This window comes from Triturus cristatus, chromosome 5_2 (genome assembly GCF_964204655.1).
Source record: "Triturus cristatus chromosome 5_2, aTriCri1.1, whole genome shotgun sequence".
Taxonomy (NCBI): domain Eukaryota; kingdom Metazoa; phylum Chordata; class Amphibia; order Caudata; family Salamandridae; genus Triturus; species Triturus cristatus.
In genome coordinates this window covers 551999290-552024480 of record NC_140588.1, presented here as the reverse complement: position 1 = coordinate 552024480, position 25191 = coordinate 551999290, and the positions used below count along the sequence as shown (strand labels likewise).

The 25191-nt window shown below is 33.4% G+C and overlaps 19 non-coding genes across 19 annotated transcripts; 9 read left to right on the top strand and 10 right to left on the bottom strand.

Annotated features, from left to right (window-relative positions):
• Positions 1 to 98: 98 nt before the first annotated feature.
• TRNAQ-UUG (transfer RNA glutamine (anticodon UUG)) lies at positions 99 to 170 on the bottom strand. Its single transcript has one exon. It is a non-coding gene; the product is annotated as a tRNA-Gln (tRNA).
• A 1548-nt stretch (positions 171 to 1718) lies between these two features.
• On the top strand, positions 1719 to 1790 carry TRNAQ-CUG (transfer RNA glutamine (anticodon CUG)). The gene has a single exon. It is a non-coding gene; the product is annotated as a tRNA-Gln (tRNA).
• Positions 1791 to 2614: 824 nt separating this feature from the next.
• On the bottom strand, positions 2615 to 2686 carry TRNAQ-UUG (transfer RNA glutamine (anticodon UUG)). The gene has a single exon. It is a non-coding gene; the product is annotated as a tRNA-Gln (tRNA).
• Positions 2687 to 4234: 1548 nt separating this feature from the next.
• Positions 4235 to 4306, top strand: TRNAQ-CUG (transfer RNA glutamine (anticodon CUG)). Its single transcript has one exon. It is a non-coding gene; the product is annotated as a tRNA-Gln (tRNA).
• Positions 4307 to 5131: 825 nt separating this feature from the next.
• On the bottom strand, positions 5132 to 5203 carry TRNAQ-UUG (transfer RNA glutamine (anticodon UUG)). Its single transcript has one exon. It is a non-coding gene; the product is annotated as a tRNA-Gln (tRNA).
• Positions 5204 to 6751: 1548 nt separating this feature from the next.
• Positions 6752 to 6823, top strand: TRNAQ-CUG (transfer RNA glutamine (anticodon CUG)). The gene has a single exon. It is a non-coding gene; the product is annotated as a tRNA-Gln (tRNA).
• Positions 6824 to 7647: 824 nt separating this feature from the next.
• On the bottom strand, positions 7648 to 7719 carry TRNAQ-UUG (transfer RNA glutamine (anticodon UUG)). Its single transcript has one exon. It is a non-coding gene; the product is annotated as a tRNA-Gln (tRNA).
• Positions 7720 to 9267: 1548 nt separating this feature from the next.
• On the top strand, positions 9268 to 9339 carry TRNAQ-CUG (transfer RNA glutamine (anticodon CUG)). The gene has a single exon. It is a non-coding gene; the product is annotated as a tRNA-Gln (tRNA).
• Positions 9340 to 10164: 825 nt separating this feature from the next.
• Positions 10165 to 10236, bottom strand: TRNAQ-UUG (transfer RNA glutamine (anticodon UUG)). The gene has a single exon. It is a non-coding gene; the product is annotated as a tRNA-Gln (tRNA).
• A 1548-nt stretch (positions 10237 to 11784) lies between these two features.
• Positions 11785 to 11856, top strand: TRNAQ-CUG (transfer RNA glutamine (anticodon CUG)). The gene has a single exon. It is a non-coding gene; the product is annotated as a tRNA-Gln (tRNA).
• An 824-nt stretch (positions 11857 to 12680) lies between these two features.
• Positions 12681 to 12752, bottom strand: TRNAQ-UUG (transfer RNA glutamine (anticodon UUG)). Its single transcript has one exon. It is a non-coding gene; the product is annotated as a tRNA-Gln (tRNA).
• Positions 12753 to 14300: 1548 nt separating this feature from the next.
• TRNAQ-CUG (transfer RNA glutamine (anticodon CUG)) lies at positions 14301 to 14372 on the top strand. The gene has a single exon. It is a non-coding gene; the product is annotated as a tRNA-Gln (tRNA).
• Positions 14373 to 15197: 825 nt separating this feature from the next.
• Positions 15198 to 15269, bottom strand: TRNAQ-UUG (transfer RNA glutamine (anticodon UUG)). Its single transcript has one exon. It is a non-coding gene; the product is annotated as a tRNA-Gln (tRNA).
• A 1548-nt stretch (positions 15270 to 16817) lies between these two features.
• TRNAQ-CUG (transfer RNA glutamine (anticodon CUG)) lies at positions 16818 to 16889 on the top strand. The gene has a single exon. It is a non-coding gene; the product is annotated as a tRNA-Gln (tRNA).
• An 825-nt stretch (positions 16890 to 17714) lies between these two features.
• TRNAQ-UUG (transfer RNA glutamine (anticodon UUG)) lies at positions 17715 to 17786 on the bottom strand. Its single transcript has one exon. It is a non-coding gene; the product is annotated as a tRNA-Gln (tRNA).
• A 1548-nt stretch (positions 17787 to 19334) lies between these two features.
• TRNAQ-CUG (transfer RNA glutamine (anticodon CUG)) lies at positions 19335 to 19406 on the top strand. The gene has a single exon. It is a non-coding gene; the product is annotated as a tRNA-Gln (tRNA).
• An 825-nt stretch (positions 19407 to 20231) lies between these two features.
• On the bottom strand, positions 20232 to 20303 carry TRNAQ-UUG (transfer RNA glutamine (anticodon UUG)). Its single transcript has one exon. It is a non-coding gene; the product is annotated as a tRNA-Gln (tRNA).
• A 2445-nt stretch (positions 20304 to 22748) lies between these two features.
• On the bottom strand, positions 22749 to 22820 carry TRNAQ-UUG (transfer RNA glutamine (anticodon UUG)). The gene has a single exon. It is a non-coding gene; the product is annotated as a tRNA-Gln (tRNA).
• A 1548-nt stretch (positions 22821 to 24368) lies between these two features.
• Positions 24369 to 24440, top strand: TRNAQ-CUG (transfer RNA glutamine (anticodon CUG)). The gene has a single exon. It is a non-coding gene; the product is annotated as a tRNA-Gln (tRNA).
• Positions 24441 to 25191: the final 751 nt, after the last annotated feature.

Below are 25191 nucleotides of genomic sequence, written 5' to 3'. Positions count from 1 at the left end.
AGTATAATCAATAAATTAATTGTTTACCCTACCGGTATTAGATATGTGATATTAATGAATACACTTGAAAGAAAATGATTTGGTCAAGAGTCATAAAATGGTCCCACCGAGATTTGAACTCGGATCATTGGATTCAAAGTCCAAAGTGCTAACCATTACACCATGGAACCTCCCATGTGAAAGGAGCATAAACTGCTGCAGGAATGTGGAAATGTCAAAGTTTTTAATATTCTACTGTCAAAGAGAAACTGTATTGGATTGCTTTCCTATTCTGGTAAACTTTTGCATATTGAACTATGTTGGGGAAGGATGTTGCCCAAAAGACTCAAATAACGTTATAACTCTGTTGAACAGTGGTTTTTATGTGAGATAATATTTTTCAATGAAAGATAAGTTGCCCCCTGAGGCAAATCTCTTCTGTCAAAATGGAAAGCTCACCCTGGTACGGGAGGGTGGATGGTGTCATGGTTAGCACTCTGGACTCTGAAAACAGGGATCTGAGTACAAATTTCAGTGGGACTTTTCTGAACTTTACAATTTTCTTTTCCATTCAGTTCTTAGAAGTTTTATTTGGAACAACATCACATTTACTTATAAACATGTAAAAATCAACCTGTACATATGTATCTCTGTATATATAGCTATATGTCTCTGTATATTTATAGGAACATATAAACATATAGATTATAAAAATAAATATAATTAGTGGAGGTGAAAATCATGAACAGTTGTTGCCTCTCAGCATTTGAAACATGAGTTTCTACTTCTTTCTCTTTTATATGTCCTGAAATTGAGATAGTCACTTTTTACTCAGTATTGATCCAACAATACAGTTTATGTATATAAAGCATATCATATGATTTGTGAACAATGTTCAAAAATTAGAATTTGATCAGTACCTGTGATGCCTCCGACCAAAAGCTTATATTTTACGATTGGAGATCAACTGTTGTAAATCAGCATGAAAAACATTTTCTTTTCACGATTTCCATACTAATATAAAACAACATTTTTACTAGCTGAATGAGATCATCATTTGGGTTCCTCTATGTTTGATTGAAGATAACTTCTCATTCAAAATGTGCTATTTTCGCCTTATCAATAGCGGGAAAGCTTAAAAAAGTGATGCTGTGAATCACCCATCTGAAATGCGTTTGAGAAAATCAGAATATGATTTTATAATGGCTAACTACTTTGTGAAGAAATTTGATGTCAAAGTATTTTAAAGTTTGTATTGATGCAACTTGTTCAAGCTGATGGACATTTTGAAAGCATTCAATAATTGACTATTTCAACCTACTGGTGTTGGATTTGAGCTATCAATGAACAAAGATGAAGAAATGGAAAAGCTCAAGAGTAATAAAAAAAGTCCCTCCAAGGTTTCAAATCGGATCATTGGATGCAAAGTCCAAATTGCCAACCATTGCTCTATGGAGCCACCCATGCAGGAGACAGAGACATTGCTTCAGTAGTCTGGAAATGTAGACTGTTTTATTATGCTACAGGCAAAGATGAACAGTGTGATAAAACTTTTATATTCAGATAAACATTTGAATATTTAACACTTTTATAGAGAATATAGCTGAAAAGAATCAAATCACATTAAAGCTCTATCCACTATGACCATTCAAATGAGATATCTTTTTATCAATATAAGAGAAGGCCATCACTGATGCGCTCTCTTTTGTCTCAATGGAAAAGTCACTCTTGTGTGAGAGGGTTCCATGGTGTAATGGTTAGCACTCTGGACTCTGAATCCAGCGATCCGAGTTCAAATCTCGGTGGGACCTACTACAATTATGAGATTCACTGTTTAACTCATTTTTTAGAATTTGGTCTAGAAAAAACATAATATCAATGTTTTATACTGATGCGTATGAACGCATAAGTATGTATACACGCATACATAGCTTTATCCGTCTAGATAGCTGTTAGACAATATGAACATATCAATTATTCATTAACATAAATATTGAAGCTGAACCTAGAAACTGTTCTTTCACATCCACATTGTAAACATGAGTTTATTTTCCTTTCTCATCTATATGGCCAGTAATGAGATAGTTCATTTTTGCTGATTTCTTAGCTGACAACATGCTGGACTTACACAGTGCATTTCATTGTGAATGTCTTTAAAAGTGAATTTCAGATTCACACCTTTGACATGTCTTTCAAAAGATTCAACTTTTTTGGTTGTGGATTTACTGTTGAAAATCAGTGTGTAAAATCTTTGTACTTCTGAATTTCAAGATTATTATTCAAACTGCACATCTTCGGTCCCCGTAATACAAAGTTTGACTCCTCAAGTTTTGTTTTAATGAATGCTTTGCAATGAAAAAGTTCCTTGTTCGCCTTAACAATAACAGTAAGATTTTAAAAAGTAATGTCTTGCATCAGGCCCCTGTGATGAGTTTGAGAAACCAGAGTGAGTTTGTAAAATCTCTCATTATTTTGAGCCTTTAGTTTCCAGGTATTGTAAAATTTCTATTATTTGCTCACATCTAATAAACTTTTAGAGTATAATCAATAAATTAATTGTTTACCCTACCGGTATTAGATATGTGATATTAATGAATACACTTGAAAGAAAATGATTTGGTCAAGAGTCATAAAATGGTCCCACCGAGATTTGAACTCGGATCATTGGATTCAAAGTCCAAAGTGCTAACCATTACACCATGGAACCTCCCATGTGAAAGGAGCATAAACTGCTGCAGGAATGTGGAAATGTCAAAGTTTTTAATATTCTACTGTCAAAGAGAAACTGTATTGGATTGCTTTCCTATTCTGGTAAACTTTTGCATATTGAACTATGTTGGGGAAGGATGTTGCCCAAAAGACTCAAATAACGTTATAACTCTGTTGAACAGTGGTTTTTATGTGAGATAATATTTTTCAATGAAAGATAAGTTGCCCCCTGAGGCAAATCTCTTCTGTCAAAATGGAAAGCTCACCCTGGTACGGGAGGGTGGATGGTGTCATGGTTAGCACTCTGGACTCTGAAAACAGGGATCTGAGTACAAATTTCAGTGGGACTTATCTGAACTTTACAATTTTCTTTTCCATTCAGTTCTTAGAAGTTTTATTTGGAACAACATCACATTTACTTATAAACATGTAAAAATCAACCTGTACATATGTATCTCTGTATATATAGCTATATGTCTCTGTATATTTATAGGAACATATAAACATATAGATTATAAAAATAAATATAATTAGTGGAGGTGAAAATCATGAACAGTTGTTGCCTCTCAGCATTTGAAACATGAGTTTCTACTTCTTTCTCTTTTATATGTCCTGAAATTGAGATAGTCACTTTTTACTCAGTATTGATCCAACAATACAGTTTATGTATATAAAGCATATCATATGATTTGTGAACAATGTTCAAAAATTAGAATTTGATCAGTACCTGTGATGCCTCCGACCAAAAGCTTATATTTTACGATTGGAGATCAACTGTTGTAAATCAGCATGAAAAACATTTTCTTTTCACGATTTCCATACTAATATAAAACAACATTTTTACTAGCTGAATGAGATCATCATTTGGGTTCCTCTATGTTTGATTGAAGAAAACTTCTCATTCAAAATGTGCTATTTTCGCCTTATCAATAGCGGGAAAGCTTAAAAAAGTGATGCTGTGAATCACCCATCTGAAATGCGTTTGAGAAAATCAGAATATGATTTTATAATGGCTAACTACTTTGTGAAGAAATTTGATGTCAAAGTATTTTAAAGTTTGTATTGATGTAACTTGTTCAAGCTGATGGACATTTTGAAAGCATTCAATAATTGACTCTTTCAACCTACTGGTGTTGGATTTGAGCTATCAATGAACAAAGATGAAGAAATGGAAAAGCTCAAGAGTAATAAAAAAAGTCCCTCCAAGGTTTCAAATCGGATCATTGGATGCAAAGTCCAAATTGCCAACCATTGCTCTATGGAGCCACCCATGCAGGAGACAGAGACATTGCTTCAGTAGTCTGGAAATGTAGACTGTTTTATTATGCTACAGGCAAAGATGAACATTGTGATATAACTTTTATATTCAGATAAACATTTGAATATTTAACACTTTTATAGAGAATATAGCTGAAAAGAATCAAATCACATTAAAGCTCTATCCACTATGACCATTCAAATGAGATATCTTTTTATCAATATAAGAGAAGGCCATCACTGATGCGCTCTCTTTTGTCTCAATGGAAAAGTCACTCTTGTGTGTGAGGGTTCCATGGTGTAATGGTTAGCACTCTGGACTCTGAATCCAGCGATCCGAGTTCAAATCTCGGTGGGACCTACTACAATTATGAGATTCACTGTTTAACTCATTTTTTAGAATTTGGTCTAGAAAAAACATAATATCAATGTTTTATACTGATGCGTATGAACGCATAAGTATGTATAGATGCATACATAGCTTTATCCGTCTAGATAGCTGTTAGACAATATGAACATATCAATTATTCATTAACATAAATATTGAAGCTGAACCTAGAAACTGTTCTTTCACATCCACATTGTAAACATGAGTTTATTTTCCTTTCTCATCTATATGGCCAGTAATGAGATAGTTCATTTTTGCTGATTTCTTAGCTGACAACATGCTGGACTTACACAGTGCATTTCATTGTGAATGTCTTTAAAAGTGAATTTCAGATTCACACCTTTGACATGTCTTTCAAAAGATTCAACTTTTTTGGTTGTGGATTTACTGTTGAAAATCAGTGTGTAAAATCTTTGTACGTCTGAATTTCAAGATTATTATTCAAACTGCACATCTTCGGTCCCCGTAATACAAAGTTTGACTCCTCAAGTTTTGTTTTAATGAATGCTTTGCAATGAAAAAGTTCCTTGTTCGCCTTAACAATAACAGTAAGATTTTAAAAAGTAATGTCTTGCATCAGGCCCCTGTGATGAGTTTGAGAAACCAGAGTGAGTTTGTAAAATCTCTCATTATTTTGAGCCATTTAGTTTCCAGGTATGGTAAAATTTCTATTATTTGCTCACATCTAATAAACTTTTAGAGTATAATCAATAAATTAATTGTTCACCCTACCGGTATTAGATATGTGATATTAATGAATACACTTGAAAGAAAATGATTTGGTCAAGAGTCATAAAATGGTCCCACCGAGATTTGAACTCGGATCATTGGATTCAAAGTCCAAAGTGCTAACCATTACACCATGGAACCTCCCATGTGAAAGGAGCATAAACTGCTGCAGGAATGTGGAAATGTCAAAGTTTTTAATATTCTACTGTCAAAGAGAAACTGTATTGGATTGCTTTCCTATTCTGGTAAACTTTTGCATATTGAACTATGTTGGGGAAGGATGTTGCCCAAAAGACTCAAATAACGTTATAACTCTGTTGAACAGTGGTTTTTATGTGAGATAATATTTTTCAATGAAAGATAAGTTGCCCCCTGAGGCAAATCTCTTCTGTCAAAATGGAAAGCTCACCCTGGTACGGGAGGGTGGATGGTGTCATGGTTAGCACTCTGGACTCTGAAAACAGGGATCTGAGTACAAATTTCAGTGGGACTTATCTGAACTTTACAATTTTCTTTTCCATTCAGTTCTTAGAAGTTTTATTTGGAACAACATCACATTTACTTATAAACATGTAAAAATCAACCTGTACATATGTATCTCTGTATATATAGCTATATGTCTCTGTATATTTATAGGAAAACATAAACATATAGATTATAAAAATAAATATAATTAGTGGAGGTGAAAATCATGAACAGTTGTTGCCTCTCAGCATTTGAAACATGAGTTTCTACTTCTTTCTCTTTTATATGTTCTGAAATTGAGATAGTCACTTTTTACTCAGTATTGATCCAACAATACAGTTTATGTATATAAAGCATATCATATGATTTGTGAACAATGTTCAAAAATTAGAATTTGATCAGTACCTGTGATGCCTCCGACCAAAAGCTTATATTTTACGATTGGAGATCAACTGTTGTAAATCAGCATGAAAAACATTTTCTTTTCACGATTTCCATACTAATATAAAACAACATTTTTACTAGCTGAATGAGATCATCATTTGGGTTCCTCTATGTTTGATTGAAGATAACTTCTCATTCAAAATGTGCTATTTTCGCCTTATCAATAGCGGGAAAGCTTAAAAAAGTGATGCTGTGAATCACCCATCTGAAATGCGTTTGAGAAAATCAGAATATGATTTTATAATGGCTAACTACTTTGTGAAGAAATTTGATGTCAAAGTATTTTAAAGTTTGTATTGATGCAACTTGTTCAAGCTGATGGACATTTTGAAAGCATTCAATAATTGACTATTTCAACCTACTGGTGTTGGATTTGAGCTATCAATGAACAAAGATGAAGAAATGGAAAAGCTCAAGAGTAATAAAAAAAGTCCCTCCAAGGTTTCAAATCGGATCATTGGATGCAAAGTCCAAATTGCCAACCATTGCTCTATGGAGCCACCCATGCAGGAGACAGAGACATTGCTTCAGTAGTCTGGAAATGTAGACTGTTTTATTATGCTACAGGCAAAGATGAACAGTGTGATATAACTTTTATATTCAGATAAACATTTGAATATTTAACACTTTTATAGAGAATATAGCTGAAAAGAATCAAATCACATTAAAGCTCTATCCACTATGACCATTCAAATGAGATATCTTTTTATCAATATAAGAGAAGGCCATCACTGATGCGCTCTCTTTTGTCTCAATGGAAAAGTCACTCTTGTGTGAGAGGGTTCCATGGTGTAATGGTTAGCACTCTGGTCTCTGAATCCAGCGATCCGAGTTCAAATCTCGGTGGGACCTACTACAATTATGAGATTCACTGTTTAACTCATTTTTTAGAATTTGGTCTAGAAAAAACATAATATCAATGTTTTATACTGATGCGTATGAACGCATAAGTATGTATAGATGCATACATAGCTTTATCCGTATAGATAGCTGTTAGACAATATGAACATATCAATTATTCATTAACATAAATATTGAAGCTGAACCTAGAAACTGTTCTTTCACATCCACATTGTAAACATGAGTTTATTTTCCTTTCTCATCTATATGGCCAGTAATGAGATAGTTCATTTTTGCTGATTTCTTAGCTGACAACATGCTGGACTTACACAGTGCATTTCATTGTGAATGTCTTTAAAAGTGAATTTCAGATTCACACCTTTGACATGTCTTTCAAAAGATTCAACTTTTTTGGTTGTGGATTTACTGTTGAAAATCAGTGTGTAAAATCTTTGTACGTCTGAATTTCAAGATTATTATTCAAACTGCACATCTTCGGTCCCCGTAATACAAAGTTTGACTCCTCAAGTTTTGTTTTAATGAATGCTTTGCAATGAAAAAGTTCCTTGTTCGCCTTAACAATAACAGTAAGATTTTAAAAAGTAATGTCTTGCATCAGGCCCCTGTGATGAGTTTGAGAAACCAGAGTGAGTTTGTAAAATCTCTCATTATTTTGAGCCTATAGTTTCTAGGTATTGTAAAATTTCTATTATTTGCTCACATCTAATAAACTTTTAGAGTATAATCAATAAATTAATTGTTTACCCTACCGGTATTAGATATGTGATATTAATGAATACACTTGAAAGAAAATGATTTGGTCAAGAGTCATAAAATGGTCCCACCGAGATTTGAACTCGGATCATTGGATTCAAAGTCCAAAGTGCTAACCATTACACCATGGAACCTCCCATGTGAAAGGAGCATAAACTGCTGCAGGAATGTGGAAATGTCAAAGTTTTTAATATTCTACTGTCAAAGAGAAACTGTATTGGATTGCTTTCCTATTCTGGTAAACTTTTGCATATTGAACTATGTTGGGGAAGGATGTTGCCCAAAAGACTCAAATAACGTTATAACTCTGTTGAACAGTGGTTTTTATGTGAGATAATATTTTTCAATGAAAGATAAGTTGCCCCCTGAGGCAAATCTCTTCTGTCAAAATGGAAAGCTCACCCTGGTACGGGAGGGTGGATGGTGTCATGGTTAGCACTCTGGACTCTGAAAACAGGGATCTGAGTACAAATTTCAGTGGGACTTATCTGAACTTTACAATTTTCTTTTCCATTCAGTTCTTAGAAGTTTTATTTGGAACAACATCACATTTACTTATAAACATGTAAAAATCAACCTGTACATATGTATCTCTGTATATATAGCTATATGTCTCTGTATATTTATAGGAACATATAAACATATAGATTATAAAAATAAATATAATTAGTGGAGGTGAAAATCATGAACAGTTGTTGCCTCTCAGCATTTGAAACATGAGTTTCTACTTCTTTCTCTTTTATATGTCCTGAAATTGAGATAGTCACTTTTTACTCAGTATTGATCCAACAATACAGTTTATGTATATAAAGCATATCATATGATTTGTGAACAATGTTCAAAAATTAGAATTTGATCAGTACCTGTGATGCCTCCGACCAAAAGCTTATATTTTACGATTGGAGATCAACTGTTGTAAATCAGCATGAAAAACATTTTCTTTTCACGATTTCCATACTAATATAAAACAACATTTTTACTAGCTGAATGAGATCATCATTTGGGTTCCTCTATGTTTGATTGAAGAAAACTTCTCATTCAAAATGTGCTATTTTCGCCTTATCAATAGCGGGAAAGCTTAAAAAAGTGATGCTGTGAATCACCCATCTGAAATGCGTTTGAGAAAATCAGAATATGATTTTATAATGGCTAACTACTTTGTGAAGAAATTTGATGTCAAAGTATTTTAAAGTTTGTATTGATGTAACTTGTTCAAGCTGATGGACATTTTGAAAGCATTCAATAATTGACTCTTTCAACCTACTGGTGTTGGATTTGAGCTATCAATGAACAAAGATGAAGAAATGGAAAAGCTCAAGAGTAATAAAAAAAGTCCCTCCAAGGTTTCAAATCGGATCATTGGATGCAAAGTCCAAATTGCCAACCATTGCTCTATGGAGCCACCCATGCAGGAGACAGAGACATTGCTTCAGTAGTCTGGAAATGTAGACTGTTTTATTATGCTACAGGCAAAGATGAACATTGTGATATAACTTTTATATTCAGATAAACATTTGAATATTTAACACTTTTATAGAGAATATAGCTGAAAAGAATCAAATCACATTAAAGCTCTATCCACTATGACCATTCAAATGAGATATCTTTTTATCAATATAAGAGAAGGCCATCACTGATGCGCTCTCTTTTGTCTCAATGGAAAAGTCACTCTTGTGTGAGAGGGTTCCATGGTGTAATGGTTAGCACTCTGGACTCTGAATCCAGCGATCCGAGTTCAAATCTCGGTGGGACCTACTACAATTATGAGATTCACTGTTTAACTCATTTTTTAGAATTTGGTCTAGAAAAAACATAATATCAATGTTTTATACTGATGCGTATGAACGCATAAGTATGTATAGATGCATACATAGCTTTATCCGTCTAGATAGCTGTTAGACAATATGAACATATCAATTATTCATTAACATAAATATTGAAGCTGAACCTAGAAACTGTTCTTTCACATCCACATTGTAAACATGAGTTTATTTTCCTTTCTCATCTATATGGCCAGTAATGAGATAGTTCATTTTTGCTGATTTCTTAGCTGACAACATGCTGGACTTACACAGTGCATTTCATTGTGAATGTCTTTAAAAGTGAATTTCAGATTCACACCTTTGACATGTCTTTCAAAAGATTCAACTTTTTTGGTTGTGGATTTACTGTTGAAAATCAGTGTGTAAAATCTTTGTACGTCTGAATTTCAAGATTATTATTCAAACTGCACATCTTCGGTCCCCGTAATACAAAGTTTGACTCCTCAAGTTTTGTTTTAATGAATGCTTTGCAATGAAAAAGTTCCTTGTTCGCCTTAACAATAACAGTAAGATTTTAAAAAGTAATGTCTTGCATCAGGCCCCTGTGATGAGTTTGAGAAACCAGAGTGAGTTTGTAAAATCTCTCATTATTTTGAGCCATTTAGTTTCCAGGTATGGTAAAATTTCTATTATTTGCTCACATCTAATAAACTTTTAGAGTATAATCAATAAATTAATTGTTCACCCTACCGGTATTAGATATGTGATATTAATGAATACACTTGAAAGAAAATGATTTGGTCAAGAGTCATAAAATGGTCCCACCGAGATTTGAACTCGGATCATTGGATTCAAAGTCCAAAGTGCTAACCATTACACCATGGAACCTCCCATGTGAAAGGAGCATAAACTGCTGCAGGAATGTGGAAATGTCAAAGTTTTTAATATTCTACTGTCAAAGAGAAACTGTATTGGATTGCTTTCCTATTCTGGTAAACTTTTGCATATTGAACTATGTTGGGGAAGGATGTTGCCCAAAAGACTCAAATAACGTTATAACTCTGTTGAACAGTGGTTTTTATGTGAGATAATATTTTTCAATGAAAGATAAGTTGCCCCCTGAGGCAAATCTCTTCTGTCAAAATGGAAAGCTCACCCTGGTACGGGAGGGTGGATGGTGTCATGGTTAGCACTCTGGACTCTGAAAACAGGGATCTGAGTACAAATTTCAGTGGGACTTATCTGAACTTTACAATTTTCTTTTCCATTCAGTTCTTAGAAGTTTTATTTGGAACAACATCACATTTACTTATAAACATGTAAAAATCAACCTGTACATATGTATCTCTGTATATATAGCTATATGTCTCTGTATATTTATAGGAAAACATAAACATATAGATTATAAAAATAAATATAATTAGTGGAGGTGAAAATCATGAACAGTTGTTGCCTCTCAGCATTTGAAACATGAGTTTCTACTTCTTTCTCTTTTATATGTTCTGAAATTGAGATAGTCACTTTTTACTCAGTATTGATCCAACAATACAGTTTATGTATATAAAGCATATCATATGATTTGTGAACAATGTTCAAAAATTAGAATTTGATCAGTACCTGTGATGCCTCCGACCAAAAGCTTATATTTTACGATTGGAGATCAACTGTTGTAAATCAGCATGAAAAACATTTTCTTTTCACGATTTCCATACTAATATAAAACAACATTTTTACTAGCTGAATGAGATCATCATTTGGGTTCCTCTATGTTTGATTGAAGATAACTTCTCATTCAAAATGTGCTATTTTCGCCTTATCAATAGCGGGAAAGCTTAAAAAAGTGATGCTGTGAATCACCCATCTGAAATGCGTTTGAGAAAATCAGAATATGATTTTATAATGGCTAACTACTTTGTGAAGAAATTTGATGTCAAAGTATTTTAAAGTTTGTATTGATGCAACTTGTTCAAGCTGATGGACATTTTGAAAGCATTCAATAATTGACTATTTCAACCTACTGGTGTTGGATTTGAGCTATCAATGAACAAAGATGAAGAAATGGAAAAGCTCAAGAGTAATAAAAAAAGTCCCTCCAAGGTTTCAAATCGGATCATTGGATGCAAAGTCCAAATTGCCAACCATTGCTCTATGGAGCCACCCATGCAGGAGACAGAGACATTGCTTCAGTAGTCTGGAAATGTAGACTGTTTTATTATGCTACAGGCAAAGATGAACAGTGTGATATAACTTTTATATTCAGATAAACATTTGAATATTTAACACTTTTATAGAGAATATAGCTGAAAAGAATCAAATCACATTAAAGCTCTATCCACTATGACCATTCAAATGAGATATCTTTTTATCAATATAAGAGAAGGCCATCACTGATGCGCTCTCTTTTGTCTCAATGGAAAAGTCACTCTTGTGTGAGAGGGTTCCATGGTGTAATGGTTAGCACTCTGGTCTCTGAATCCAGCGATCCGAGTTCAAATCTCGGTGGGACCTACTACAATTATGAGATTCACTGTTTAACTCATTTTTTAGAATTTGGTCTAGAAAAAACATAATATCAATGTTTTATACTGATGCGTATGAACGCATAAGTATGTATAGATGCATACATAGCTTTATCCGTATAGATAGCTGTTAGACAATATGAACATATCAATTATTCATTAACATAAATATTGAAGCTGAACCTAGAAACTGTTCTTTCACATCCACATTGTAAACATGAGTTTATTTTCCTTTCTCATCTATATGGCCAGTAATGAGATAGTTCATTTTTGCTGATTTCTTAGCTGACAACATGCTGGACTTACACAGTGCATTTCATTGTGAATGTCTTTAAAAGTGAATTTCAGATTCACACCTTTGACATGTCTTTCAAAAGATTCAACTTTTTTGGTTGTGGATTTACTGTTGAAAATCAGTGTGTAAAATCTTTGTACGTCTGAATTTCAAGATTATTATTCAAACTGCACATCTTCGGTCCCCGTAATACAAAGTTTGACTCCTCAAGTTTTGTTTTAATGAATGCTTTGCAATGAAAAAGTTCCTTGTTCGCCTTAACAATAACAGTAAGATTTTAAAAAGTAATGTCTTGCATCAGGCCCCTGTGATGAGTTTGAGAAACCAGAGTGAGTTTGTAAAATCTCTCATTATTTTGAGCCTATAGTTTCCAGGTATTGTAAAATTTCTATTATTTGCTCACATCTAATAAACTTTTAGAGTATAATCAATAAATTAATTGTTTACCCTACCGGTATTAGATATGTGATATTAATGAATACACTTGAAAGAAAATGATTTGGTCAAGAGTCATAAAATGGTCCCACCGAGATTTGAACTCGGATCATTGGATTCAAAGTCCAAAGTGCTAACCATTACACCATGGAACCTCCCATGTGAAAGGAGCATAAACTGCTGCAGGAATGTGGAAATGTCAAAGTTTTTAATATTCTACTGTCAAAGAGAAACTGTATTGGATTGCTTTCCTATTCTGGTAAACTTTTGCATATTGAACTATGTTGGGGAAGGATGTTGCCCAAAAGACTCAAATAACGTTATAACTCTGTTGAACAGTGGTTTTTATGTGAGATAATATTTTTCAATGAAAGATAAGTTGCCCCCTGAGGCAAATCTCTTCTGTCAAAATGGAAAGCTCACCCTGGTACGGGAGGGTGGATGGTGTCATGGTTAGCACTCTGGACTCTGAAAACAGGGATCTGAGTACAAATTTCAGTGGGACTTATCTGAACTTTACAATTTTCTTTTCCATTCAGTTCTTAGAAGTTTTATTTGGAACAACATCACATTTACTTATAAACATGTAAAAATCAACCTGTACATATGTATCTCTGTATATATAGCTATATGTCTCTGTATATTTATAGGAACATATAAACATATAGATTATAAAAATAAATATAATTAGTGGAGGTGAAAATCATGAACAGTTGTTGCCTCTCAGCATTTGAAACATGAGTTTCTACTTCTTTCTCTTTTATATGTCCTGAAATTGAGATAGTCACTTTTTACTCAGTATTGATCCAACAATACAGTTTATGTATATAAAGCATATCATATGATTTGTGAACAATGTTCAAAAATTAGAATTTGATCAGTACCTGTGATGCCTCCGACCAAAAGCTTATATTTTACGATTGGAGATCAACTGTTGTAAATCAGCATGAAAAACATTTTCTTTTCACGATTTCCATACTAATATAAAACAACATTTTTACTAGCTGAATGAGATCATCATTTGGGTTCCTCTATGTTTGATTGAAGAAAACTTCTCATTCAAAATGTGCTATTTTCGCCTTATCAATAGCGGGAAAGCTTAAAAAAGTGATGCTGTGAATCACCCATCTGAAATGCGTTTGAGAAAATCAGAATATGATTTTATAATGGCTAACTACTTTGTGAAGAAATTTGATGTCAAAGTATTTTAAAGTTTGTATTGATGTAACTTGTTCAAGCTGATGGACATTTTGAAAGCATTCAATAATTGACTCTTTCAACCTACTGGTGTTGGATTTGAGCTATCAATGAACAAAGATGAAGAAATGGAAAAGCTCAAGAGTAATAAAAAAAGTCCCTCCAAGGTTTCAAATCGGATCATTGGATGCAAAGTCCAAATTGCCAACCATTGCTCTATGGAGCCACCCATGCAGGAGACAGAGACATTGCTTCAGTAGTCTGGAAATGTAGACTGTTTTATTATGCTACAGGCAAAGATGAACATTGTGATATAACTTTTATATTCAGATAAACATTTGAATATTTAACACTTTTATAGAGAATATAGCTGAAAAGAATCAAATCACATTAAAGCTCTATCCACTATGACCATTCAAATGAGATATCTTTTTATCAATATAAGAGAAGGCCATCACTGATGCGCTCTCTTTTGTCTCAATGGAAAAGTCACTCTTGTGTGTGAGGGTTCCATGGTGTAATGGTTAGCACTCTGGACTCTGAATCCAGCGATCCGAGTTCAAATCTCGGTGGGACCTACTACAATTATGAGATTCACTGTTTAACTCATTTTTTAGAATTTGGTCTAGAAAAAACATAATATCAATGTTTTATACTGATGCGTATGAACGCATAAGTATGTATAGATGCATACATAGCTTTATCCGTCTAGATAGCTGTTAGACAATATGAACATATCAATTATTCATTAACATAAATATTGAAGCTGAACCTAGAAACTGTTCTTTCACATCCACATTGTAAACATGAGTTTATTTTCCTTTCTCATCTATATGGCCAGTAATGAGATAGTTCATTTTTGCTGATTTCTTAGCTGACAACATGCTGGACTTACACAGTGCATTTCATTGTGAATGTCTTTAAAAGTGAATTTCAGATTCACACCTTTGACATGTCTTTCAAAAGATTCAACTTTTTTGGTTGTGGATTTACTGTTGAAAATCAGTGTGTAAAATCTTTGTAAGTCTGAATTTCAAGATTATTATTCAAACTGCACATCTTCGGTCCCCGTAATACAAAGTTTGACTCCTCAAGTTTTGTTTTAATGAATGCTTTGCAATGAAAAAGTTCCTTGTTCGCCTTAACAATAACAGTAAGATTTTAAAAAGTAATGTCTTGCATCAGGCCCCTGTGATGAGTTTGAGAAACCAGAGTGAGTTTGTAAAATCTCTCATTATTTTGAGCCATTTAGTTTCCAGGTATGGTAAAATTTCTATTATTTGCTCACATCTAATAAACTTTTAGAGTATAATCAATAAATTAATTGTTCACCCTACCGGTATTAGATATGTGATATTAATGAATACACTTGAAAGAAAATGATTTGGTCAAGAGTCATAAAATGGTCCCACCGAGATTTGAACTCGGATCATTGGATTCAAAGTCCAAAGTGCTAACCATTACACCATGGAACCTCCCATGTGAAAGGAGCATAAACTGCTGCAGGAATGTGGAAATGTCAAAGTTTTTAATATTCTACTGTCAAAGAGAAACTGTATTGGATTGCTTTCCTATTCTGGTAAACTTTTGCATATTGAACTATGTTGGGGAAGGATGTTGCCCAAAAGACTCAAATAACGTTATAACTCTGTTGAACAGTGGTTTTTATGTGAGATAATATTTTTCAATGAAAGATAAGTTGCCCCCTGAGGCAAATCTCTTCTGTCAAAATGGAAAGCTCACCCTGGTACGGGAGGGTGGATGGTGTCATGGTTAGCACTCTGGACTCTGAAAACAGGGATCTGAGTACAAATTTCAGTGGGACTTATCTGAACTTTACAATTTTCTTTTCCATTCAGTTCTTAGAAGTTTTATTTGGAACAACATCACATTTACTTATAAACATGTAAAAATCAACCTGTACATATGTATCTCTGTATATATAGCTATACGTCTCTGTATATTTATAGGAAAACATAAACATATAGATTATAAAAATAAATATAATTAGTGGAGGTGAAAATCATGAACAGTTGTTGCCTCTCAGCATTTGAAACATGAGTTTCTACTTCTTTCTCTTTTATATGTCCTGAAATTGAGATAGTCACTTTTTACTCAGTATTGATCCAACAATACAGTTTATGTATATAAAGCATATCATATGATTTGTGAACAATGTTCAAAAATTAGAATTTGATCAGTACCTGTGATGCCTCCGACCAAAAGCTTATATTTTACGATTGGAGATCAACTGTTGTAAATCAGCATGAAAAACATTTTCTTTTCACAATTTCCATACTAATATAAAACAACATTTTTACTAGCTGAATGAGATCATCATTTGGGTTCCTCTATGTTTGATTGAAGATAACTTCTCATTCAAAATGTGCTATTTTCGCCTTATCAATAGCGGGAAAGCTTAAAAAAGTGATGCTGTGAATCACCCATCTGAAATGCGTTTGAGAAAATCAGAATATGATTTTATAATGGCTAACTACTTTGTGAAGAAATTTGATGTCAAAGTATTTTAAAGTTTGTATTGATGCAACTTGTTCAAGCTGATGGACATTTTGAAAGCATTCAATAATTGACTATTTCAACCTACTGGTGTTGGATTTGAGCTATCAATGAACAAAGATGAAGAAATGGAAAAGCTCAAGAGTAATAAAAAAAGTCCCTCCAAGGTTTCAAATCGGATCATTGGATGCAAAGTCCAAATTGCCAACCATTGCTCTATGGAGCCACCCATGCAGGAGACAGAGACATTGCTTCAGTAGTCTGGAAATGTAGACTGTTTTATTATGCTACAGGCAAAGATGAACAGTGTGATATAACTTTTATATTCAGATAAACATTTGAATATTTAACACTTTTATAGAGAATATAGCTGAAAAGAATCAAATCACATTAAAGCTCTATCCACTATGACCATTCAAATGAGATATCTTTTTATCAATATAAGAGAAGGCCATCACTGATGCGCTCTCTTTTGTCTCAATGGAAAAGTCACTCTTGTGTGAGAGGGTTCCATGGTGTAATGGTTAGCACTCTGGACTCTGAATCCAGCGATCTGAGTTCAAATCTCGGTGGAACCTACTACAATTATGAGATTCACTGTTTAACTCATTTTTTAGAATTTAGTCTAGAAAAAAAATAATATCAATGTTTTATACTGATGCGTATGAACGCATAAGTATGTATAGATGCATACATAGCTTTATCCGTCTAGATAGCTGTTAGACAATATGAACATATCAATTATTCATTGACATAAATATTGAAGCTGAACCTAGAAACTGTTCTTTCACATCCACATTGTAAACATGAGTTTATTTTCCTTTCTCATCTATATGGCCAGTAATGAGATAGTTCATTTTTGCTGATTTCTTAGCTGACAACATGCTGGACTTACACAGTGCATTTCATTGTGAATGTCTTTAAAAGTGAATTTCAGATTCACACCTTTGACATGTCTTTCAAAAGATTCAACTTTTTTGGTTGTGGATTTACTGTTGAAAATCAGTGTGTAAAATCTTTGTACGTCTGAATTTCAAGATTATTATTCAAACTGCACATCTTCGGTCCCCGTAATACAAAGTTTGACTCCTCAAGTTTTGTTTTAATGAATGCTTTGCAATGAAAAAGTTCCTTGTTCGCCTTAACAATAACAGTAAGATTTTAAAAAGTAATGTCTTGCATCAGGCCCCTGTGATGAGTTTGAGAAACCAGAGTGAGTTTGTAAAATCTCTCATTATTTTGAGCCTTTTAGTTTCCAGGTATTGTAAAATTTCTATTATTTGCTCACATCTAATAAACTTTTAGAGTATAATCAATAAGTTAATTGTTCACCCTACCGGTATTAGATATGTGATATTAATGAATACACTTGAAAGAAAATGATTTGGTCAAGAGTCATAAAACGGTCCCACCGAGATTTGAACTCGGATCATTGGATTCAAAGTCCAAAGTGCTAACCATTACACCATGGAACCTCCCATGTGAAAGGAGCATAAACTGCTGCAGGAATGTGGAAATGTCAAAGTTTTTAATATTCTACTGTCAAAGAGAAACTGTATTGGATTGCTTTCCTATTCTGGTAAACTTTTGCATATTGAACTATGTTGGGGAAGGATGTTGCCCAAAAGACTCAAATAACGTTATAACTCTGTTGAACAGTGGTTTTTATGTGAGATAATATTTTTCAATGAAAGATAAGTTGCCCCCTGAGGCAAATCTCTTCTGTCAAAATGGAAAGCTCACCCTGGTACGGGAGGGTGGATGGTGTCATGGTTAGCACTCTGGACTCTGAAAACAGGGATCTGAGTACAAATTTCAGTGGGACTTATCTGAACTTTACAATTTTCTTTTCCATTAAGTTCTTAGAAGTTTTATTTGGAACAACATCACATTTACTTATAAACATGTAAAAATCAACCTGTACATATGTATCTCTGTATATATAGCTATATGTCTCTGTATATTTATAGGAAAATATAAACATATAGATTATAAAAATAAATATAATTAGTGGAGGTGAAAATCATGAACAGTTGTTGCCTCTCAGCATTTGAAACATGAGTTTCTACTTCTTTCTCTTTTATATGTCCTGAAATTGAGATAGTCACTTTTTACTCAGTATTGATCCAACAATACAGTTTATGTATATAAAGCATATCATATGATTTGTGAACAATGTTCAAAAATTAGAATTTGATCAGTACCTGTGATGCCTCCGACCAAAAGCTTATATTTTACGATTGGAGATCAACTGTTGTAAATCAGCATGAAAAACATTTTCTTTTCACGATTTCCATACTAATATAAAACAACATTTTTACTAGCTGAATGAGATCATCATTTGGGTTCCTCTATGTTTGATTGAAGAAAACTTCTCATTCAAAATGTGCTATTTTCGCCTTATCAATAGCGGGAAAGCTTAAAAAAGTGATGCTGTGAATCACCCATCTGAAATGCGTTTGAGAAAATCAGAATATGATTTTATAATGGCTAACTACTTTGTGAAGAAATTTGATGTCAAAGTATTTTAAAGTTTGTATTGATGCAACTTGTTCAAGCTGATGGACATTTTGAAAGCATTCAATAATTGACTATTTCAACCTACTGGTGTTGGATTTGAGCTATCAATGAACAAAGATGAAGAAATGGAAAAGCTCAAGAGTAATAAAAAAAGTCCCTCCAAGGTTTCAAATCGGATCATTGGATGCAAAGTCCAAATTGCCAACCATTGCTCTATGGAGCCACCCATGCAGGAGACAGAGACATTGCTTCAGTAGTCTGGAAATGTAGACTGTTTTATTATGCTACAGGCAAAGATGAACAGTGTGATATAACTTTTATATTCAGATAAACATTTGAATATTTAACACTTTTATAGAGAATATAGCTGAAAAGAATCAAATCACATTAAAGCTCTATCCACTATGACCATTCAAATGAGATATCTTTTTATCAATATAAGAGAAGGCCATCACTGATGCGCTCTCTTTTGTCTCAATGGAAAAGTCACTCTTGTGCGAGAGGGTTCCATGGTGTAATGGTTAGCACTCTGGACTCTGAATCCAGCGATCTGAGTTCAAATCTCGGTGGGACCTACTACAATTATGAGATTCACTGTTTAACTCATTTTTTAGAATTTGGTCTAGAAAAAACATAATATCAATGTTTTATACTGATGCGTATGAACGCATAAGTATGTATAGATGCATACATAGCTTTATCCGTCTAGATAGCTGTTAGACAATATGAACATATCAATTATTCATTAACATAAATATTGAAGCTGAACCTAGAAACTGTTCTTTCACATCCACATTGTAAACATGAGTTTATTTTCCTTTCTCATCTATATGGCCAGTAATGAGATAGTTCATTTTTGCTGATTTCTTAGCTGACAACATGCTGGACTTACACAGTGCATTTCATTGTGAATGTCTTTAAAAGTGAATTTCAGATTCACACCTTTGACATGTCTTTCAGAAGATTCAACTTTTTTGGTTGTGGATTTACTGTTGAAAATCAGTGTGTAAAATCTTTGTACGTCTGAATTTCAAGATTATTATTCAGACTGCACATCTTCGGTCCCCGTAATACAAAGTTTGACTCCTCAAGTTTTGTTTTAATGAATGCTTTGCAATGAAAAATTTCCTTGTTCGCCTTAACAATAACAGTAAGATTTTAAAAAGTAATGTCTTGCATCAGGCCCCTGTGATGAGTTTGAGAAACCAGAGTGAGTTTGTAAAATCTCTCATTATTTTGAGCCATTTAGTTTCCAGGTATTGTAAAATTTCTATTATTTGCTCACATCTAATAAACTTTTAGAGTATAATCAATAAATTAATTGTTCACCCTACCGGTATTAGATATGTGATATTAATGAATACACTTGAAAGAAAATGATTTGGTCAAGAGTCATAAAATGGTCCCACCGAGATTTGAACTCGGATCATTGGATTCAAAGTCCAAAGTGCTAACCATTACACCATGGAACCTCCCATGTGAAAGGAGCATAAACTGCTGCAGGAATGTGGAAATGTCAAAGTTTTTAATATTCTACTGTCAAAGAGAAACTGTATTGGATTGCTTTCCTATTCTGGTAAACTTTTGCATATTGAACTATGTTGGGGAAGGATGTTGCCCAAAAGACTCAAATAACGTTATAACTCTGTTGAACAGTGGTTTTTATGTGAGATAATATTTTTCAATGAAAGATAAGTTGCCCCCTGAGGCAAATCTCTTCTGTCAAAATGGAAAGCTCACCCTGGTACGGGAGGGTGGATGGTGTCATGGTTAGCACTCTGGACTCTGAAAACAGGGATCTGAGTACAAATTTCAGTGGGACTTATCTGAACTTTACAATTTTCTTTTCCATTCAGTTCTTAGAAGTTTTATTTGGAACAACATCACATTTACTTATAAACATGTAAAAATCAACCTGTACATATGTATCTCTGTATATATAGCTATATGTCTCTGTATATTTATAGGAAAACATAAACATATAGATTATAAAAATAAATATAATTAGTGGAGGTGAAAATCATGAACAGTTGTTGCCTCTCAGCATTTGAAACATGAGTTTCTACTTCTTTCTCTTTTATATGTCCTGAAATTGAGATAGTCACTTTTTACTCAGTATTGATCCAACAATACAGTTTATGTATATAAAGCATATCATATGATTTGTGAACAATGTTCAAAAATTAGAATTTGATCAGTACCTGTGATGCCTCCGACCAAAAGCTTATATTTTATGATTGGAGATCAACTGTTGTAAATCAGCATGAAAAACATTTTCTTTTCACGATTTCCATACTAATATAAAACAACATTTTTACTAGCTGAATGAGATCATCATTTGGGTTCCTCTATGTTTGATTGAAGAAAACTTCTCATTCAAAATGTGCTATTTTCGCCTTATCAATAGCGGGAAAGCTTAAAAAAGTGATGCTGTGAATCACCCATCTGAAATGCGTTTGAGAAAATCAGAATATGATTTTATAATGGCTAACTACTTTGTGAAGAAATTTGATGTCAAAGTATTTTAAAGTTTGTATTGATGTAACTTGTTCAAGCTGATGGACATTTTGAAAGCATTCAATAATTGACTATTTCAACCTACTGGTGTTGGATTTGAGCTATCAATGAACAAAGATGAAGAAATGGAAAAGCTCAAGAGTAATAAAAAAAGTCCCTCCAAGGTTTCAAATCGGATCATTGGATGCAAAGTCCAAATTGCCAACCATTGCTCTATGGAGCCACCCATGCAGGAGACAGAGACATTGCTTCAGTAGTCTGGAAATGTAGACTGTTTTATTATGCTACAGGCAAAGATGAACAGTGTGATATAACTTTTATATTCAGATAAACATTTGAATATTTAACACTTTTATAGAGAATATAGCTGAAAAGAATCAAATCACATTAAAGCTCTATCCACTATGACCATTCAAATGAGATATCTTTTTATCAATATAAGAGAAGGCCATCACTGATGCGCTCTCTTTTGTCTCAATGGAAAAGTCACTCTTGTGTGAGAGGGTTCCATGGTGTAATGGTTAGCACTCTGGACTCTGAATCCAGCGATCCGAGTTCAAATCTTGGTGGGACCTACTACAATTATGAGATTCACTGTTTAACTCATTTTTTAGAATTTGGTCTAGAAAAAACATAATATCAATGTTTTATACTGATGCGTATGAACGCATAAGTATGTATAGATGCATACATAGCTTTATCCGTCTAGATAGCTGTTAGACAATATGAACATATCAATTATTCATTAACATAAATATTGAAGCTGAACCTAGAAACTGTTCTTTCACATCCACATTGTAAACATGAGTTTATTTTCCTTTCTCATCTATATGGCCAGTAATGAGATAGTTCATTTTTGCTGATTTCTTAGCTGACAACATGCTGGACTTACACAGTGCATTTCATTGTGAATGTCTTTAAAAGTGAATTTCAGATTCACACCTTTGACATGTCTTTCAAAAGATTCAACTTTTTTGGTTGTGGATTTACTGTTGAAAATCAGTGTGTAAAATCTTTGTACGTCTGAATTTCAAGATTATTATTCAAACTGCACATCTTCGGTCCCCGTAATACAAAGTTTGACTCCTCAAGTTTTGTTTTAATGAATGCTTTGCAATGAAAAAGTTCCTTGTTCGCCTTAACAATAACAGTAAGATTTTAAAAAGTAATGTCTTGCATCAGGCCCCTGTGATGAGTTTGAGAAACCAGAGTGAGTTTGTAAAATCTCTCATTATTTTGAGCCTTTTAGTTTCCAGGTATTGTAAAATTTCTATTATTTGCTCACATCTAATAAACTTTTAGAGTATAATCAATAAATTAATTGTTCACCCTACCGGTATTAGATATGTGATATTAATGAATACACTTGAAAGAAAATGATTTGGTCAAGAGTCATAAAACGGTCCCACCGAGATTTGAACTCGGATCATTGGATTCAAAGTCCAAAGTGCTAACCATTACACCATGGAACCTCCCATGTGAAAGGAGCATAAACTGCTGCAGGAATGTGGAAATGTCAAAGTTTTTAATATTCTACTGTCAAAGAGAAACTGTATTGGATTGCTTTCCTATTCTGGTAAACTTTTGCATATTGAACTATGTTGGGGAAGGATGTTGCCCAAAAGACTCAAATAACGTTATAACTCTGTTGAACAGTGGTTTTTATGTGAGATAATATTTTTCAATGAAAGATAAGTTGCCCCCTGAGGCAAATCTCTTCTGTCAAAATGGAAAGCTCACCCTGGTACGGGAGGGTGGATGGTGTCATGGTTAGCACTCTGGACTCTGAAAACAGGGATCTGAGTACAAATTTCAGTGGGACTTATCTGAACTTTACAATTTTCTTTTCCATTCAGTTCTTAGAAGTTTTATTTGGAACAACATCACATTTACTTATAAACATGTAAAAATCAACCTGTACATATGTATCTCTGTATATATAGCTATATGTCTCTGTATATTTATAGGAAAATATAAACATATAGATTATAAAAATAAATATAATTAGTGGAGGTGAAAATCATGAACAGTTGTTGCCTCTCAGCATTTGAAACATGAGTTTCTACTTCTTTCTCTTTTATATGTCCTGAAATTGAGATAGTCACTTTTTACTCAGTATTGATCCAACAATACAGTTTATGTATATAAAGCATATCATATGATTTGTGAACAATGTTCAAAAATTAGAATTTGATCAGTACCTGTGATGCCTCCGACCAAAAGCTTATATTTTACGATTGGAGATCAACTGTTGTAAATCAGCATGAAAAACATTTTCTTTTCACGATTTCCATACTAATATAAAACAACATTTTTACTAGCTGAATGAGATCATCATTTGGGTTCCTCTATGTTTGATTGAAGAAAACTTCTCATTCAAAATGTGCTATTTTCGCCTTATCAATAGCGGGAAAGCTTAAAAAAGTGATGCTGTGAATCACCCATCTGAAATGCGTTTGAGAAAATCAGAATATGATTTTATAATGGCTAACTACTTTGTGAAGAAATTTGATGTCAAAGTATTTTAAAGTTTGTATTGATGCAACTTGTTCAAGCTGATGGACATTTTGAAAGCATTCAATAATTGACTATTTCAACCTACTGGTGTTGGATTTGAGCTATCAATGAACAAAGATGAAGAAATGGAAAAGCTCAAGAGTAATAAAAAAAGTCCCTCCAAGGTTTCAAATCGGATCATTGGATGCAAAGTCCAAATTGCCAACCATTGCTCTATGGAGCCACCCATGCAGGAGACAGAGACATTGCTTCAGTAGTCTGGAAATGTAGACTGTTTTATTATGCTACAGGCAAAGATGAACAGTGTGATATAACTTTTATATTCAGATAAACATTTGAATATTTAACACTTTTATAGAGAATATAGCTGAAAAGAATCAAATCACATTAAAGCTCTATCCACTATGACCATTCAAATGAGATATCTTTTTATCAATATAAGAGAAGGCCATCACTGATGCGCTCTCTTTTGTCTCAATGGAAAAGTCACTCTTGTGCGAGAGGGTTCCATGGTGTAATGGTTAGCACTCTGGACTCTGAATCCAGCGATCTGAGTTCAAATCTCGGTGGGACCTACTACAATTATGAGATTCACTGTTTAACTCATTTTTTAGAATTTGGTCTAGAAAAAACATAATATCAATGTTTTATACTGATGCGTATGAACGCATAAGTATGTATAGATGCATACATAGCTTTATCCGTCTAGATAGCTGTTAGACAATATGAACATATCAATTATTCATTAACATAAATATTGAAGCTGAACCTAGAAACTGTTCTTTCACATCCACATTGTAAACATGAGTTTATTTTCCTTTCTCATCTATATGGCCAGTAATGAGATAGTTCATTTTTGCTGATTTCTTAGCTGACAACATGCTGGACTTACACAGTGCATTTCATTGTGAATGTCTTTAAAAGTGAATTTCAGATTCACACCTTTGACATGTCTTTCAGAAGATTCAACTTTTTTGGTTGTGGATTTACTGTTGAAAATCAGTGTGTAAAATCTTTGTACGTCTGAATTTCAAGATTATTATTCAGACTGCACATCTTCGGTCCCCGTAATACAAAGTTTGACTCCTCAAGTTTTGTTTTAATGAATGCTTTGCAATGAAAAATTTCCTTGTTCGCCTTAACAATAACAGTAAGATTTTAAAAAGTAATGTCTTGCATCAGGCCCCTGTGATGAGTTTGAGAAACCAGAGTGAGTTTGTAAAATCTCTCATTATTTTGAGCCATTTAGTTTCCAGGTATTGTAAAATTTCTATTATTTGCTCACATCTAATAAACTTTTAGAGTATAATCAATAAATTAATTGTT